Genomic DNA, 5,290 nt, shown 5'->3' on the forward strand with positions numbered 1-5,290 from the left:
TAATAGAATGTAGTATATTCTCATTAAGTAAAAAGTATGTTAGTTTATTTAAAAAACAATAAAAAAAAAAATCTGCCACAAGGTTTTATTGCAAAGTGGCAACCTCCTCGCCTGATCTTAAAAACACTGTTCCACTTAATGCTCCAAATGCACATATTGCCATCTTTACTGATATATTTGAATTTTTTTGTTTAGTGTAAATATATTTTTTTAAATACCAGGATTTTTTTTTTAATGTCAGCTGGCAAAATAACTTGTAGGCTTTTGCATATGTTAATGAGATCTCCTTTGTGCGGAAAAAAGTGATAACAAAAACTGAACAAAATAAAAGCCTACAGCTATTCCTTTAGGATCAAATTATATAGACACAACTGCTAAGGTGAAAGTGTCTGGAATCCAGATTGCACGTAGTATTTTCCGTTTACTATGGTAACCCTTCGAATGATACCACCACGTTTCCTCCCAACTTGTCTGCCAGCGTTATACAGTATGTTAGTATGGGTATTCGAACACAGCCCATGACTGATGAAATCTACATATCCCAGAATGTATGTGCGTCCAACAGTGATGACGTAAGTTCAGTGTATAAATAACCGATCGAACGCTAGTGGCGCTCTTCTTGGAGACGGTGCCATCTGGTAGGGAGGTAAGTTGAATACTGAACCTAACACGTTTTGTATTTTCTCATATTCATCCAAAGTAATCCAATGTAATTAAAAGGCATCCAACTGATCAACCTTTATCTCCCTTTGCTTTACAGACACTCCTCCACGACATGAGGGCAAAGGTACATTTTATCCACTCAAAACGATTGTTTTGTAGGCATCTTCCTTGTTGCTATGCTAGTTAGCTTTAAGTGATTTGGTTGGCTAGCCTGTTATTAACTGCGACATAACTGCACGCATTTTGTAGTTAGCCACCTGCTACATTTTAAATACATTGATTATCGAGTTCGGTGCATAGGCTTGTAGTAATTTCTAAGACAACAAATCTTTGACGTTTGTGTAGTTGGGGGTTATGCAATGAAGTGCTTTGTCATTCTACGATAGACTATTCACGCGCATTTTTTTTCTCTTGAGATACTGCACCAAACGTTTTGGCTCCCGAGTGTCATAGCGTTCTAGGGCATTGTTTTATTGGTCACATACACATGGTTAGCATATGTTATTGGCGAGTATAGCAAAATGCATGTTTCTAGTTCAGTGTAGCAGTATCTAACAATTCCCGAATTCAATTACCTACTACACCCAAATCTAAGTAAAATAATTTAATAATTATAGATGAGTAATGAGAGCGGCATAGGCATGATGCAAAATATGGTATAAATGTATACATGAGATTTATAATGTTCACATATCTTGCATGTGACCAATAAAATGTGATTTATCCTTTTAGTGTCCAAGTCTGTATGTAGGCAGCAGCCTCTGTTAGTGATGGCTGTTTAAGTCTGTTTGGCTTGAGAGCTGTTTTTCACTCACTCAGTTCCAGCTTTGATGCACCTTTACTGACCTCATCTTGATGATTGGGTGTCACATGGGGCTGCTCATAATTGGCCCAGCGTTGTCCAGGGTAGGCAGTCATTGTAGATAAGAATTTGTTCTTAACGGACTTGCCTACTTAAATAAAGGTTACATTTAATCAGTCTTAGTCACGCAGTTTTACACCCTACTAAGGTCATCGGCGAAAACATCACATTAATGACCACTCGAGAAGTCTATCATGAGTAATTCAGGCTGTTTTGAAGTGTACACTGGCTATTGTGTCAAAATTGTGGTTTTCAGGTTCAGTTTCTAAGGGAGTATGCGAGTGCACTTGTTCGTTTAGCCAAAGCCTTAATGTTAGTGACAGCCCATAGAAATGGGCTAAGGGAGTATGTGAGTGCACTTGTTCGTTTAGCCAAAGCCTTAATGTTAGTGACAGACCATAGAAATGGGCGGTCACCAAGTGATTTAATTCTGTGGTGAACACATGGACATGCGTTCTCAGTAGATTATCACCTGTCCTGGTTCATTACTGTAGCCAACTATTGTGCAATTCTAGCTAGCTTGTTGCCATATTTTCAGTCACAGGCCCCTTACTATATGGGTGGGTGTGCAGGATGGCAATATCCCTTCTAGACCTGAGCATATGTTGGTGGAACTGTATTGATGGCAGTTTGCTGTAAATGCCAGATGGGTGTTGCCAGCCACGCTTCTGAAAATTGATCAGGGTTCAGCCATTTGTTCTAACACTCGTCAATATCTAAAAATAGCTAACGTTACATCTAACATTGGCCTCTGTTGTCTTTTGCAGTGGAGAAAGAAGCGTATGCGCAGGCTGAAGCGCAAGAGGCGTAAGATGAGGCAGAGGTCCAAGTAGAATGCCTCCCTCCCCTACAACGCCATGGCTGTGACCCTTCTGGACACAACACAGGACCAAGGATCTCATGTTCAAAGTCTGATCTGAGATGTGCCATCCATGCCAATGAGAGGCTGTAAAGAGACAGTGCTACTGTTGTCTTGGTCAAGTGACCACCTGCCTGGGAAAATTGATGGGGACATTCTGGATTCTCTACTCTTCTACCAAACCTATCCTACTCCATTGCTTTTGTTTATACTTTCCCAATAAAGTTTTTGGTTTAAAGTTGTCTTTGTTGCTTCTGAAATGGGGTCCAGATTGTAATTCCTACCATGCTGCAACAATTTACCATTATTGCTGACAAGAGTTCAGTTCTGGTGACCAGTCATCAAACATTCTTATAGGTGACTCATTATGTTGAGATTCCCTTAAACCAGTCTAGGGTTACCAGTATGATAAGGTTATGCTGCATGCCTTCTCGTGGCTGTTGGGTCACTTGTGAAGAGTGCATGGACTGCTCCAGACGGGGGCCATCTGGAGCACGGTCTCCTGAGTGGTGCATATCTCAGTGCTAGATGCCCCAGTTTGGTCCCGGGCTGTATCACAACTGATTGGGAGTCCCATAGGGTGGTGCACAACTGGCCCAGTGTTGTCCAGGTTAGGCAGTTATTGTAAAAAAAAAAAGGTGCTCGTGTCTTGGCCTCACCTGTTTCTCTAAATATATGGCTCTTCCTGTTCTGTCTTAACACTCACTGAAGATTCTCATTTCAAACAATGACCTGGGGGATTAATGCGCTAAACGGAAGCTGGGGCTGATTAGGTGTTTGTGGTATGAGGAATAGATTGGGTATTTGGCCAGGACACTGGCCAAATACTGGGACACTCCTGTTACAATTGTCATGGTAGTGACCAGAGGTCGGACACCTGTTTAATGTCCCATCTGAAATTTGGTACCGTACACAGGGCAAAGTCCCCAATCACCGCCCTGGGGCATTGAAATCTTGGTTCAAGTAGTTTCCCTGGATACCTGGCTGTCACTAAGGACAATTCTGTGGGGGAAAACTATTCATTTAATGTCATAGAATACTGTTACATTGTAGCCAATAGTTTCTACTTAATGCTATGTAAATGTATGTAGGCCTGTACAAGATGTAAGTCTTCATTTTGTTATTAAGTTGACGTGAGAAATAAATTAAACCTCACTCCAACCCAGCACTCCAAATGGTCAAGAACAAACGGGTTTACCCTGGAGGCAAAATGGTTTGATCTCTCTGGCACTGTCTTGTAGGCTTACAGGCTGTTCAAATATGTCAGCCAAGCATACTCTTCGTTTTTAAACAAGTGATAGATTTGGGTTTGAAAATGGGTTGCCTATTTTGTAGGAGATTTACGTTTTTCCCCATTACAAATGCATGTTGGACTATTAATCTGCTTCTAAATTACTAGTTTAGACCCACTGAAGAAACTACATTCCTAAAGAAAATAATGTACTTCTACTCTATACATTTTCCCTCACACCTAAAAGTACTCTTTACATTTTGAATGCTTAGCAGGACAGGAAAATGGTCTAATTCATACACTTAAAGAGAAAATCCCAGGTTATACCTACTGCATCTGATCTGGCGGACTCACTAAACACATGCTTTGTTTGTAAATTATGTCTGAGTGTTGTGTGCCCCTGGCTATCTGTACATTTAAAAAACATTGTGCCATCTGGTATTTTAGCAATAACATATACTTTTGATACTTAAGTTTAGCGGCGGCAGGTAACGTGGTGGTTAGAGCGTTGGGACAGTAACTGAAAGGTTGTTGGATCAAATCCTCGAGTTGAGAAGGTAAAAATCTGTCGTTCTTCCCCTGAACAAGGCAGTTAACCCACTGTTCCTCGGTAAATTTGTTCTGACTTGCTTTGTTATATAAAAGTATATTTAAAACCAAATACTTATTTTATTTTGCTCAAGTTGCATTTTACTAGGTGACTTTCACTTTTACTTGAGTCATTTTCTATTAAGGTATCATTACTTTTACTCAAGTATGACAATTGGGTACCTTTTCCTCCACTGGGCAATTCTTAGTCAGTCGGAAAGCTATTGGTTTATGTAAGGGAACACCCCCCTGAAATGGACAAAAATGAATGGGATGTTATTGGCACCGTATGAAACATATAAACGATGTACAATACCACTCAATTGGACGTCGTTTCATTCAAAACTGATTGCAAATGCCAAGTGTAACACTGCAAAAATCCAATAGATGGCGAGTGCGCTCCACTGCAAATTTTCATATTGCAAATGTAACACAAGTCAAGACCCAAGAGTAAAATTTTGAAAATTTGAGAATTTTTTCTAAAACTTATCACCCCCTTAAAAAAGTGCTTTCCGGACTTTCCAATTTATTTTTGCCAATGACACATGTATAACACATGTATCAATATACTTTTGTCAAATTTTATTATCGTATTTTTTTTTACTTGTCCAAAAGGCATATGTTTTGTCCATTTGCATCATGATTTCATAGGAAGTCAAAAGTAAAAAAATAATAATAATAAAAACGTATCACTCCCTTAAAAAAGTACTTTCTGGACCGTTTTTCGAAATTCTTGCATTTTTTTTTGTCAATTACACATGTATAACAACTGTATCAACATAGTTTAGTCATATTTTATCATAATTAAAATAATATATATTTTACTTGTCCATAAGGCATATGTTTTGTCCATTCCATTTGGAATATGATTTCATAGGAAGTCAAAAGTCGAAAATGTGAACATTTTCCCAAAAACTTATCACCCCCTTAAAAAGTGCTTTCTGGACCATTTTTTGAAATTCTTTTGATTATTTTGTCAATTACACATGTATAAGAACTGTATGAACATACCTTTGTCATGTTTGATTATCATAATTAATTTAAAAACTTGTCCATCAGGCATATGTTTTGTCCATTTGCAATATGA

At 38.6% G+C, this 5,290-nt stretch overlaps 1 long non-coding RNA gene across 1 annotated transcript; it reads left to right on the plus strand.

Annotated features, from left to right (window-relative positions):
* Nucleotides 1–525: 525 nt before the first annotated feature.
* On the plus strand, nucleotides 526–2,622 carry LOC118360683 (uncharacterized). The gene is made up of 3 exons (XR_004820908.2): nucleotides 526–646; nucleotides 761–787; nucleotides 2,293–2,622. It is a non-coding gene; the product is annotated as an uncharacterized LOC118360683 (long non-coding RNA).
* The last annotated feature ends 2,668 nt before the right edge of the window (nucleotides 2,623–5,290 follow it).

Source organism: Oncorhynchus keta, chromosome 28, assembly GCF_023373465.1.
Source record: "Oncorhynchus keta strain PuntledgeMale-10-30-2019 chromosome 28, Oket_V2, whole genome shotgun sequence".
NCBI classification, from domain to species: Eukaryota; Metazoa; Chordata; class Actinopteri; order Salmoniformes; family Salmonidae; genus Oncorhynchus; species Oncorhynchus keta.